This window comes from Charadrius vociferus, unplaced genomic scaffold (genome assembly GCF_000708025.1).
Source record: "Charadrius vociferus isolate BGI_N301 unplaced genomic scaffold, ASM70802v2 scaffold1, whole genome shotgun sequence".
Taxonomy (NCBI): Eukaryota; Metazoa; Chordata; class Aves; order Charadriiformes; family Charadriidae; genus Charadrius; species Charadrius vociferus.
Genome location: NW_009647680.1, coordinates 2,203,075 through 2,217,416, shown reverse-complemented (window position 1 = coordinate 2,217,416; position 14,342 = coordinate 2,203,075).

Sequence of the window (14,342 nt, the reverse complement as noted above, 5' to 3'; positions counted from 1 at the left end):
TTTATAATAAATGTCACATTGCTGATAGGAATAATCAGAATTATATTATTGTGCCCTGTGGACTAACTAGTTATCTAACATTACCATACCTGTAGCAACAAGACTTCCTCATCTCCCTTCCTCACAAACCACTGGAAGCTCATTGTTTATTATCCTTCTTCACTGAGCTCCCATTAAGAAATGTAAGCTGATATGATGCTGCGTACCGGTTTGATTTTTAGATTGCCTGAAGGGAAAATGGCATCAAAGCCACACGCACTCACCCGCTCTGGAAGGGACAGCTGTGAAGCCGGGAGTGGTGTAGCTCAGCCCCACCACCTTGCCCACGGGCTGGGTGGGGATGGGGGCACCAGCAGAAGCGTGGAGATAGGTGCAGGAGCGCAGGGATGCTGTGCCGTGCGGACACGGGAGGATACTGAGCTGAATCACCAGTTTCTAACTGCTCTATTGAGCTTTGTGGGTGAGTCCCAAGAAAGGGAACACACCATGTTAATACCTGCTGAGGAATGTGGAACTGGCCTTTTTGGTGCCCAGGTAAGCTGGCTGTGTGGCCCAAAATGGCAGGAAGGCACTAAGGAAAGGATTGGAGAAGTCTCGTGCAGATGCTTTATCCCTCACTAACTGCTCTCAACTCACATTGTGTATAACTCTTGAACTTTCACAGTGATATGATTGCTTCCCTGCCCAACTTAAAGCAAACTCTGCAGGCTTCAAAATCTGAACTGGCCAAATTGTTGTAAGGGATTTTATTAATTATAATTTACCTTGATCCAAAGGAACGGTATATTGTGTATACTTCTAATAATGATGTTAAAGAAATCTCTTTGCACTGTGTACAAAAAGCAGATGTCTCCACTGAACGGCTTCTGCTGTTGTGGAAATGCAGTATATTCTAACGTGCTGAAGGAAATTAGGAGTAGTTTGGACTTTATATACACCAAAAGGATTTTGTTGACTCACCTTTCAAGGTTTTTCCTGCACCTAGGCTTGTAGTGTAGACTTGCTTTCAAAGGCTTGTTTCACAGCAATAGCCTTGTTTCTAACCTGTGGATCAAAGTAATTATTGTCTTTTAAAAGGTAGGTGAAGTGTTATGTCTGTCTTAAGGAACTTTGCAATTCTGCTTTTAATGAAGTTTATACTATATTCAACTCAGTGAGTGGTTGTCATCACTACACAGCTGTTTTCATGCTGCTGTGACATTGCTCCGACAGTTGGATTGTTGTAGACAGAACAAGAGCAGATGAAACAACTCAATAGTAAGTACTCCCAATGTCTGTGTTATGCTTAAAACTGTCTTGCGCCACTAAAGCTCATATTGATGTCCCTGGCATTTACTCATAGAATAAATGACATGCTAGGAGGAGTACAAGATAACCCTCACACTGACTGTGAAGTGAGCCAAAGAATTAGACTCTTATTCAGGAGTACTCTTTGTACTTGGAGGTTTGAAAAAGTCTAGGGTTTGTTTGTTTGGGTTTTTTCTGGCATTACCAAGAAGATGAGGAAACAAAACGGAATATCTTCTTGATAAGTACCAAGAAACACTATGGAAGGGACCTGCTCGATGAACCCACCACAACCACTTCTTGGCTTGTGAAAAAAAAGTTAAAAAATGATCTGTCTGAAGATTTTATGTATTCTGTTTGGTCAGTGGCCAGCTCAGCAGACTTCTTACCTCTATCATTTTAATACTTGGTCCCTGTATGATGTCTGATGGGGTCAAGCTCTTTTCAGAAGGAAAAATACAAGTGCCAGCCACAGCAGGGGAAAGAAATAGCACAGCTGATCTGCAGGTCTTGCAAAGATTGTACAGGAGTCAGCAGGGCCTTGAAATTCAGGTACAACCCTCCTAGCTGGCATCTGAAGTGTTTCAGAGGTCAGTGTCATCTTCTCTTCACAGGCAAAGGTTCACTTGATACCCTCAGCAATCACTCCCCTAAGTAATTAAACTCTCAACTGCTAGAAGCTCTGCACTATGGGAAAACCGAGTGGTCTTATACAATAAAAAAAAAAAAAAAGCCTAAACCATTATTTGGGGAAAAAAATATCCCTATGCACTCAAAATAGAGAAACAAATCAGATCTCTAGACCTTAGTGTGGTCTTTATTACTATTTCCCTGACATTCATTTACCTGCCTCTGTGGTTAATTGAAAACTGCAGATCAGCACTTGGTCTGCAGTTCCTAACTGGAATAGAGGTGCTGTTGTACACACAGCTCTACATTAGCTCGTGCTTTATTGACTTAGAGTCTCTGCTAACACATTGGAATACAAAGTTGTGCCCTGGTCTTTTTTTTGTACCACTGATGTCCCAATGTATATTGCAGCTAAAACTCTTAATAAATAAGGCATTATTTAAATGCCAGTAGGAAATGATAGCAGGCATCACAACCATCTGCAAAGCTGTCTCAAATCCGAGTACTGACAAGACTGTTTGTAACAGGACTGAATGACTGATATGTGCCTATTCCCCTTCCCTTTGCTGGAATACGTTGTATGGATTGTCTGCACTTCTTAGCATTTCTTAATATGTCCTTCTTTCTAAAAGTTCTTACTATTTATTTACAGAAATATTAATAATAGTCAAATGTATATCTGGCTAGTCTCAGTATTTGGGTGAGTCCCTTTCCCTTCCCTTCCCTTCCCTTCCCTTCCCTTCCCTTCCCTTCCCTTCCCTTCCCTTCCCTTCCCTTCCCTTCCCTTACCTTACCTTACCTTACCTTACCTTACCTTACCTTACCTTGTGTGAGAGTCAAAGAGGAGGGAGATTAAGGAATTGTGTGACTTTTCAGACTTAAAAGACAGTGCTTAATTAGTATGCAGCAGACATAGGCAGAAGACTAAATGAAGAACTCACCTCTTCAGGCACAGAAACATATGCGGTACATATTGCCAAACAGCCCTAGAAAGTGTTTCCCACAAGTGTTATGTCTTTTCAGACCAGCATTCCTTCTTTTCTTCTTTTCTTCTATTTATATATATCTGTAAAGCCCTTATCTCCCTCTCCTAGCAGCTATTCATTACTTGTTCTCACTGAATTTTAAGGTACTTGCCAAAGGGTACCCAAACAACACAATCCCACAGTCTGCTGTTTTCTTGATGGAGAAAGAAGAGTTGAAGTGATTGGGCTGTAGGAGTAAGTTTAACTAAAAGAAGCGTTGGGTCTCTGGGTGTCTGTTCCTGGGATCTGCAATGTTTTTAGTATAGGACTCAACCAAGGAAGTACAGTCAAAACTAATGAAACCCCCTGTGTTCTATTTCAGGGGAAGGGAAAATGCCATTACTTCTGCTTATTTGGTCTTTCTGTATGCTAAAAAGAAAAGCCACATTTTTAAGATACTTTTCTGTGATTCTGTGCTGCAGAAGTTAAATTGATCCCTGTTGCTGCTTATGAATTTGGCTGTTCTTGAGGACTGAACCATTCAAAAGTTCACAGTGCTCTGATGTACTCCTGCAATGCTTACGTGAACCCAGACAACTTCCACCTTTCAGAAGACACTAGGTGTGGAAATTGCGAGTTCCACAGGAAAATTATCATAGAATTTGATTAACGTGCTGATTCAGTCCTTTATCGCCTTTATGCAACATGTCCCTATTGCACCCAACAGCTCATGGGGCGGCACCGCACCCAGCGTGGCACACTGCCTTCCTGAGCACCTACTCTTTGCAAAACAGTCCCTCATCCACAGAAAGAAGTAGAGCTACTGGTTGAATAAAATAGTGCTCAAAGGCAAATGACAGATTCTGTCCCAGTGGCCAAGTCAGTGGGACAGTTCAGTAAAGGCAGAGATGACTGTCATGGAAGCGGGGGCAGAATCAGACTGTCTTTGGAGTAAACTTTTCCAGAAATCTTTTCTTTGAGCACCACTTTGTACAGTCCACCTTAGAGTGGCACAAAAGCAAATCTAGCTCTCTGTTACAGACAGTTTGCATTTTGTGGGTTTCTCTCCTGCAGGCTGCAGGGCTGGAAGCTCTGGAAGAGTGTTGCCGAAGAACAGAGACCTCCCATCTTGTACTTCAATGTGTTCCCAAAAGTTTCATTTCATTTCTTGGGTTACAAAAACTAGGAAAATCTTGCACTGCACATTCTGACCCTGCCCTTTTATAAGGACTGACATGCAGCAGGACTTCCCAGTTCAAAAAAACAGCCCTTGTAGTACTTGGCAGTATTGACAAATAACCTGATGAATAGGGGCTTGGGTGGTGAACATGCTTGCGTGTGTCTGCTTCCAGAGTTATGTTCCTGGCTCGCTCCCAGTCCCTCTCAGACTCATACCGTGCTCTCCATGTGGCTCAGGAGCATCTGAGACATGATGGTCATTCAGTAGGTCTGTCCTTCAGCATGACTGCAGCTGTTTCCCCTCAGAGAACAGGTCTTCATCCCCACACCCCCAGGCTGGGCAAGGGAGCAGGTTTTAAGACAGTACAGAACAGGCTTACTACAGTATTCAAACACGACTCAAGTTCTTTACAATAAAAAGAACAGGGATTTTCCTTCCCTCCACATTTCTTTCTCATTTTTTTCTCAGTCAAGCCCAACTCTGAAGCTTGGATGGGATAAAAAAACATAGCCAGAGCACCAGAAGTGGCCTGAGGCTACTCTTGGAGACTTTGGAGAGCTAATCCTCATTTTGCTAGAAAACAAAACCCACAGTCAGTCTGCTTTGAGGAGCTCAGGAATGTAATAAATATCAAACCAATAAAATCCCTTCTCTTCATCTCCGCTGACTATGAAATAATACAGGAGGCAGCAGCGCAGATGTAGTTACCTACAGTGAAGTGAGATGACTCTTTCCTTAGCTTTTGTCAGCACTCTCTAGGTGGAATCCAAAGATGAGTACCTGTCTGAGATTGAGGATCAGGAGAGATCACCCCAAGTCTTGTCACATTGTCTTTGGTCTTTTCCATAAAAGCAGCACTTTTCTGAACCTGAAATATCCTCACCTGGACCTGCTGATAACACATCATTCAGATCAACCTGACAAAGATCATTGAAACAGGAGTTAGGTAATACCGTTCAATTACAGCATCAAAGAAAACCTCAGTATATAGGCTGATGTCACTGAAAGGATCCAATGAACTCCATCTCCTCCGGCACTTTTGGAACTGTTGCAAAATTTTGTGTTGGAAGAGAGCTCATTCACCCACAAAACCAGAGGGACTGGGTGGAAGTCTCCCTTTCTCAGGAAATTAGGCTTCACACAAACCTCAGCACTGTCTTGGGCCTCCATACTTTTCTGTTCTGTTGCCTAAAAGACACAGAAAGCCTTAAACATACAGCCTCCGCCTGCATGCACATATTTACGTCTCCTCAGGTTACCAGCTTTTCCAGGAGCTCCCACAGCTCCTTGATATCTGGTAACACAGAAACCCACACAGTGTCCAGGGGAGGCACCTCATCTTGGTCATGTGAGAAGTGTGCTGGGCCTCCTCATGTTGACTCAAGAGCCAGGACTGCTGGTCAAATACTTCATTCCTTGTCAAGAAGGAGGTATAACACAGCTGCCACAGCCCTGATAATGGTCTGATTGGGCTGCATAAAAGAATGGGACAAGTTCCTCTTGCAGTTCCTCATTCATATGCTGCATTGTCCAGACACAAGTTGTCTCTTCCTGATGAGAGATTTCCCTCCTTCCTCTGGAGGAAAAGGTCTTTCTCTAGTGGAGAGAGAATATCTCCCTGCTTTCATACCCCTAAACCTCTGGCTGAAGGACCCCTGAGATTGAGTTGCATCTCAGCTGACGGGCTCATGGGAAGGATGAAAAGCTGGAACCCAGGCGCACTGTCTACCAAGCGGCTGGGTTTTGATACTCTCATAGCAGCAGCAACAAATTTCCAGCTTTAGATACTTCCTCAGTCAAACTGCTTCCTGCTAAAGTACGTCTCCTCACACACCATTATGACGTACAAAGACAAATGAGCTCTGACATCTCAGAGCTGCTGCCAAAGTCTCACAGCATCAGCAGTTCTCACCTCTTCCCCTTCACAGACCAGACAGTGAACTGCCACAAAACTGAGCTTCCCTCATTCGAGGGAAGGAGTGTTGTTCCCACACTCTGAACAAAATATTTTTGTCTTTAGAACTGCATTGAAAGATGGGGGGAAAGGTAACGTAAAAAGTATGTGCCAGGGAGGCTGTCTGGCATTAGCAACCAATGTAGTTGTCCCGAGCTACAGCCTTGTGCTCCTTAGGGTTTAACCACGGATCAGTTTTGAATACAAGGTTAAGGTATGGAATGTCTTGAAATACCTTCATTGAAATGATGAGCTGTTTCTTTCCTCCTCCTCTTCCTCCCCATTACACCTTCTCCTTCCCCAAATGTTACAGCAAGAGGTGGAATGGTAGATGTCCATTGATGTCCTTCCAGACCACAGTAGCCTCACAAGCCTCAGACATTGCCAAGACTGTTCAGAGCAGTGAATGATGAGGCAGATGTGACCTCACAACCCCTTGATTCAGCACTGAGCACCTCACGGGGCAGGGAAGAGTACCTTCTCCTGGTTCTCAGAGAGTGCAATAGCAAAGCAAGAGGTGGAGGCTGCTGAGCCATTGCTGATCGCAAGTTTGCTGAAGATAATGAAGACAAACTCCTCAAAGATTTCCTCTAGGGGCTTGAGATGACCTTGTGGCTTACAAGTGGCATACTTAAAGTGACAGCAGGCCAGAGACAGCACGATATCCCTAGAAGCTCATCTTAATTCTTCCTCTACACCCTAAAATGATCCGTAAAGGAAAACAATAAACAGGAGAAAGCCTGAGGCAGCAGGTCAGGTGGAACTAGCCATCAGAGACTGTGTGACTTCAACTCTTCATCTCTGTGTCTGAGTTAACAGTGAGACAAGTCCCATCTCTCCTGAAAGACCTCCCCCCCCCCCACCCCCCCCACTCTCCCCTCCACCATCACCTCCACCATCACTTCCACCATCACTTCCACCATCACTTCCACCCCCCCCCCCTTTTTAATCCTTCAGTGAAGATAAGCAGTTCAGTAGTCATTAAACTGCCAGTTAACTAGCCCCATTTACAGTTCTGTGGTATTCTCTTCCAAGGAAGTTCAACCAACAGGCCCTCTGTAGGGGAGAGGTCATCTGGGACATTGGGTGCGGCAGGGGAGGGACTGGCAGTTTATAGACAGGTAAGAAAAAAGGGAATGTAATGCCAGTCATTTAGGAGCAACTGAAATTCCTTCCCCCTGCATGAGCCTCGACTGCCCTTCAAGAAAGACTTGTTCACTGGAGAAACCTCCATCCTACTTGTCCCTGTTGCAGCAGAAGTCTTAGGCATGTTCTGCACACGCTCGAGAACTGTGCAGGATACGGCCTTTTCTTTAAGGAGGAAGCCCCACGGAGGAAAAGTTACAGCAGGATCTGGGAGCCACTGTCAGCTCTTAATACTAGAGAGAAGCCTTTGAAGACATTATGTATTTTGCAAAAAAACCCACCCCAAAACAGGGCTTTTTAGTTCAAAGAAGACAAGGTGACCTGGACTGTTCTCATGCCCCTTGAGGTTAATGTTATTAAGCTGCTTATATAAGCAACCCTTAAGCAGGGAGATGATACCCATTTGGAGAACAATAAAGGAGGCCTGGGAGATATTCTGGTACATTTCTATTTGAAAAGCTCAAATTGTTCTCTACTTTGAAACTGAAATTTGGTACAGACTCAGGAATGGGCTTTGTGCAAGGGCTGTGTTTTTAAGCCTTTTAAAAAGATTATACTTTTCTTGTGCACAGGATGTCAGGGAAGCAGATGAAGAAATTCTATGGGGAAATAACAGCCTTTGCTGGATGACTGCAATAAAAAGTCAGAGGAAGGAAAAACTGGCTTGGAATGAGAAGCCAAAACCTGGGACAAGATAATGCTTGCAGAAGAAGAGGGAGAAGCTGTGAGCACTTCCAAGCACTGGGAGAGTCCTAAGTCTCATCACTTTTCTGCTGTTACCAAACATCCAAATGCGTAGGCAAAATATCCTAATTTTGCCCTGTTTATTAACTTCATATGAAGGATATCATCCTACCGTTGTTGCCAGAAGAAATTATTATAACGAATCAACATTTCCAGCCTTTCTGAAAACATATCCAGGCATCAATAAAATGAAACATGAGAATTTTTACTTGTTTCTGTGCATGTGTTTGAACCACTTTGCATTCAGACTCTTGGTTCCGGGCATCCTGAATACAAGATATGTTTGCTCTTCGCTCTCTGTCTCAGTTCCTGTTTTATAAAATAGGGGTGATAACACCACTTCATCACATGGGGGCGTTATTAAAAAATGTTAAGTATCAGAATATGCAAACGTTTCTTCAGTGTCACTGAGTGCTACAGAAAGCACTCTGAAGAAAGTGCTCTGAAGAAATTAATCCCTGTGCAGGCAGGGTTTGAAAAGGATACCTACCCATAGTTGTACAGAGGAGAAGGAAAATATTAGATAATATTTAATAGAGAGGAGAAAGAAAATATTAAATAACTGCTTTTGAACACTGTCCTCTTGTGAACAAGACAAGGCAGGACATCATAAAATCCTGACACGTAATCCCATAACTGAAAGTTGTGTCATTCATGTACACAATGGGAAGAAAATTAAGAGGGAAATGGTAGTTTCACTTGATAATACTACTGTTCTTTTAAAAGCAGTGTTTATTATAATGTTACACTACATTGACTTTCCGTCAGTATCAGAGAAATATTTACTCCAGAGAAACACGATGAGAGTAATGTTCCTTCTCTAACCTTGTCTTAAAGTAATGGGGAACTATATCAGAGCATAAGATTCCAAGCAGCCCACAGTTCCCCAAAATATATTTGAATTTTAAGCTGAAATATAAGTTCCTGTATAGAAATTTTGTGAAAGTTTTAATCCATGAGTTTTTTCTCAAAATACATCAGCATTGTTATAAACTCAGACAGCTTTAATAAGTGAATTAAGAAAACCCCAAAACTGTGTTTTTTAAAATTCCACATATTTGAGTAGCTAAGACATTTTTTCAACCATGTAAAAATAGGAAATAGAAGGTGAAAGGTGACTTTTTCTTTTATGTGATATTCTTCTGAAACAAGTTCAGAGAGCTCCAAGGCCAACCAGTCTGGAGAAACATGACCGCAGGTTCATTATTGTCTTTTGAGGAATATCCTGTTTGCTTATTTTGCTCTGTAGGCAGCAGAAGATCAAACAGCCAGCGTGGGCTATGATATGCTGCAGACACAGGCACAGAGGCACAGAAAAGCAAATAAAAAAGTTATGAAGCCAGTAAGACTAACATTTTATTGATTTTATTGCTACTGTGTTTTATGCTACCCACATCTCCTTTCTCCAGCCTGTCAATTTGGAGACTAACCCACATATTGTGAAGAGTTAAGACACTTGCTCCCAGCTGCACAAGGCAAGGCTGTGGGTCCAGACGAGGCAGGACACTGTCTATGTGCTAGCGGTGGTGAGCAGCCCCTTCCCACACAGGCTGGGTCTCCTGCAGGGTGGTTGCCCTGGAAGTCACAGCTCTGGGGCTCTCCAAAGTAGGGAGAAGGAAAGAAAAGGGCTGGCTGCAGACCATTCAAAACAGTATCTCAGCCCTTCAGATTTGCTTTCCTTCCTGCATCTGGATGCTTCTGGGGAGCACTGATCTGCTCTAAGGGCTTAAATCATGTGTTGAAGCCTGAAATTTGGTCTGTGGTTCCTCCAGGAACATCTCCGACATCATGGTTTTCACATGGCAGGTAAAATCCTGGCATTTGTTTAACTATTGTTTCCTAAGAGATTTCTTGAAGTGTTTCGAGGACCGTTATCCTTGCACACAAATTATTTCCTTACTGTTTTAATGTTGCCCTGTGAAGTGACTAACACATTCACCTCTTGGGAGATTATTTGGCAAGTGCACATCCCATAGAGTTATTTGATCTAGCTACCGCAATGAGGTACCAAGACTGTAACATCTGGAAATGCAACTGCTGGTGGTAAGGCTGTCCAAAAGTTAGTTATTTTTCTCATATTTCCTCTAGAGGGAGATGCTCTTTGGGAAAGAACTGAGCAGGTTTCAGCAGAACTTGGGAAACAAAGTGCGGTCTTTAGAGGAATGTAATAGTGAAGATGATACTAGACAGCTTAAGAAAGCAGAGATCTTCTGAACATCATTGCAATTGTACGGCAATCACATCACAGCCAACTGGGTGGCTGAGAGAGAAGTTATCAAAGCAGTAGATTGAAATTTGGCTGTTTTTTCCTCATAATGGAATATTTGACTGAATATATTAAATTACTAGTATAATTTTAAAAATTAATTCCTCTATTAAACATTAAAAAAGTGTATTTATGAAGTGACACAATGTAATGAAAAGAATAAATCTATTATGGCTTTACATCGTTAAATATTCACACATTCATTTGCTTCAAAACATTTTCATGTTATCAACACTCCCCTGAAGGACTGTCACACACAACTTACATAATAACGCCTGATTTATTTTTCTTTTGGTAGTAAAATTTGCATCCTTTCTTTTGCTTCTGCAGATTTTTTGATGTGAGTTGCCTCACCTGTTTACAAACTCTTTAGATTCTTGAGATTAACCAAACACCTTAATGGAAACGAAATTCCGAAATTCCTCGCCTATGAATGAACTCCCCAGCTCAGGTGCCTGCTGAATTAACCCCCTAAAGTCACACATATTCAGTGAAAGAGGTAGGTGCCTTTGAAGGCATTTGAATGAGAAAACAGCCCAGGGAAGAAAATAACCTGGGCTCACTGGGCTTGTGGTATGTTTTTAAGTGCTTCAGCTCTTACACACTTAAAACCCACATGTACCTAAAGCAACAGAAGTGAAATCTCTCAACCAGCAAGAAAAGAATTGGGTTTTTTGTTTGCTTTTTCCCTCTTACTTGTGCTAAATTGGGATGAGAGAATTACGTGATGCTGCACAGTGCAGAACAACACCTCTGTGCCGGGAGTCTGAGCTTCAGGATGAGAAACAGACCCAAGGGCCACTTCTCTGCTTGAGATCTGGGCATGAGTTTACACTGCCAAATGAGAGTGCAGGGTTTGGTCCCTGCTGTCCTCATTGTTTAAATGTCAGCTTATTCCTGAGCCCTATCTCAGGCTGTTGCTGAATAAAAACTATTCTGGTGGCCTACAGCAAACCCATCACATTACAGTGCTTTGAACTGAAAAGCATAGAAAAAATGTAATTATGTCTTAACACCCCCAGACCCCCGTGACCCAAGGGGCTCACAGGCAAGGACTTTGTGTCCCATGACATAGCTGGTCAGATCTAGATGGAGCTACCCCTACACTTGAATTGACACCTTAGAGCCAGGGATCATTTGTAGACCTTCAGCTGTTCAGCTGGATAGTCATCCTGAAAAGCCCTGTCTGCCAGATACTGCCTGCAGAGAAAAGAGGCAGCTAAACAGTGGCTGAGAGACTGATCTGAAGGAGGAGAAAATCTCTATGTGTTTGCTTTGTAGACAAAGGTAATTTTTTCTTCTGGTCAGGACATTATGGAGATGTCCGATTCATCCCTACCTCTCTGAGTATCGTCAGAAGGTGTTGAGCCTACGGCAAGAGCTGGAGGTTTGACCCCACCGTGACTCACAGTGGCCCTCAGAAATCCCCTCAAGCCTGCAAACCAGAGGGCAGGCTGCAGGGGACACGGTTCCCAGGAGAAGAAAGGATGGGCCAAAGAATTTCCCCGTTTCTGTTTCTCTCATGCCAGCCCAAACCTGCTCCCCAGCCCACCGCGTCGTCCCTGGGAAGGAGCAGGGCCTGCCCTTCTGCTGGGCTGTGCAGGATGGGGGCAGCGAGGGAGAATCCCATCCTCATCCCCCCTGGGGGTGTAAGGAAGACCAGGAAACAAGACCGCAAGCTATCTGGTCACGACATGCCAGACACGGAGGCTGTGGGAAGGTCCAAGCCGCCTCAGCCAGGCCTCCGAGGGTTGTTATATTATGGGGGTGCCTCCGTGGGTGCAGGCTGTCACAGCTTTGACACAAGGCTGACAGACTGCATCAGCGGCAGAGCTGGTTACGCTCTCTCACCAGCACTGAAGAGATTTATGAATAAGGCAGCTGTGAATAATAGTTATTCTCAGTCCCCTGGGAAACCACTATTAAAAAGCTCTGTCTTGTGTGTCCACACAGTTTCCAGGTCAGTCTATTTAGAGGGATAAGACATCCCCGAAGCTTTTGAAACACTTTTCCATGACCTGACACTTTATAGTAGCAGCTCATTGCTTCTTTTTTAAATCCACGAAGGTCTAATTTTAGTGGGAATACCTGCCCATGGTCCTGTGATGGCTGTGCTCACCGCACACAAGTACAGAAAACCACTGAAACTCATCTGCTAAGTCCACACATAGGTCCTGGCTTAGCTTGGTGTAGCTGTATCCACTCACATCCAAGAGCTGTATGGCTTCATCCAACCATTGCTGAGATCAACATGAGCCCCTAGCTCAGTGGCTTCACTGCTCTGCTGTAGCCTGCATCTCAAAGCAGGCTGGGGACCCTCTGCTTTCACAGAGCAGGCAAGTCTGTAGCTGGCAAAGGTGTTAGGGTGTCACACTGCAGTCCATTAATGACTTCCATGCAGGACATAGCCAGACTGTTTTAATCATGGTCTACACGCTGGAGGGGAGGGATGCCATCCAGAGGGACCTGGACAGGCTGGAGAGGTGGGTCCAAGCCAATCTCATGCAGTTCAACAAGGCCAAGTGCAAGGTCCTACATCTGGGTCGGGGCAATCCCAAGCACAAATACAGGCTCGGTGGGGAATGGCTGGAGAGCAGCCCTGAGGAGAAGGACCTGGGCGTGCTGATTGACCAGAAGCTCAGCATGAGTCAGCAATGTGCAATTGCAGTCCAGAAGGCCAACTGTATCCTGGGCTGCATCAAAAGAACTGTGGCCAGCAGGTCAAGGGAGGTGATTCTGCCCCTCTACTCCACTCTCGTGAGAGCCCCCCTGGAGTACTGTGTCCAGCTCTGGAGTCCCCAACATAAGAAGGACATGGACCTATTGGAGCGTGTCCAGAGGAGAGCCACGAGGATGGTCGGACAGCTGGAGCACCGCTCCTGTGAGGAGAGGCTGAGAGAGTTGGGGCTGTTCAGCCTGGAGAAGAGAAGGCTTCGGGGAGATCTTATTGCGGCCTTCCAGTACGTAAAGGGGGCCTACGGGAGAGCTGGGGAAGAACTTTTTACTAGGCATGTAGTGATAGGACAAGGGGGAATGGCTTTAAACTGGAAGAGGGCAGGTTTAGATTAAGCATTAGGAAGAAATTTTTTGCTTTGAGGGTTGTAAGACACTGGCACAGGTTGCCCAGAGAAGCTGTGGATGCCCCATCCCTGGAGTTGTTTAAGGCCAGGCTGGATGTGGCCTTGGGCAACCTGGTCTAGTGGGAGGTGTCCCTGCCCATGGCAGGAGGGTTGGAACTCAATGATCCTGAATGTCCTTTCCAACCTAAACCATTCTATGATTCTACCCAAAATACATCAAAAAACATCTTGAAGTTTCACATTCAATAAGTAAACGTTTAAGACTTTCAGTAATCGGATGTGGGGGTGAGTAACTGCTCTCTCTTTGTGGTACTGAAATGCAGAAAAAGTTCTCAACCTTTGTCGAGTGGTTTGAGCTCCAAAGACAAAAATTGTGTTTGTATTAGCTAGTAATGGCCAGTTAAATACATTCATTAAGGAAATTAGGAGGAGGTTTATGCTTATCAGAAAATTATGATTTAGAAATCTCTGAAACCTCCCTGTACTTTTCCCGTAAATGTGAAAGCATAGATAACTTGGAGATGGTGCCTGATAGCCTTGGAAAATACCTGTAAGACAATGATATTAACACTCCTGAAGTCCCAAGAAATTACTATATTTTAGCAGTCCTCTTCTCATCTCCATCCACTGAGAGGAGAACATATTTTTCCTGTGCTGACAGGAGAAGGGGTGGGCTGCCCTGTAGTCAGAGGCAATGCCAGCAGAAGCTGAGGTTAATTTCTTCTGTGCGGGAGAAATCTGTCATCTTTTCCCTGGGTGATGATCTCAGCGTGCTTCAAGGAGTCTTGGCTTCCTCTTATGTGCTACAGCAGGAGGCTTTGAGTGTGCTATGCACTGTCAGCTGTGCCTGTACTCTGTGAAATACCCCTCTCATGGAGACAGGTACAATGCTTCAGCTCTTTCTCGCTTTCGTTTGGATGAGACAGTCTCTGCCTCGGCTTACTGCTAATTATGGCAGGCATAGCAAAGCATGTGTGAAGAACAAAACCCCTCCATTTATCTCCACTAAAGAGCTGGCCCTTGCCTTTTTTTTTTTTTTTTCTGACGGCAACAGAAATTTCTCTGTCATAAAGAAACCCATGTAGTAGAA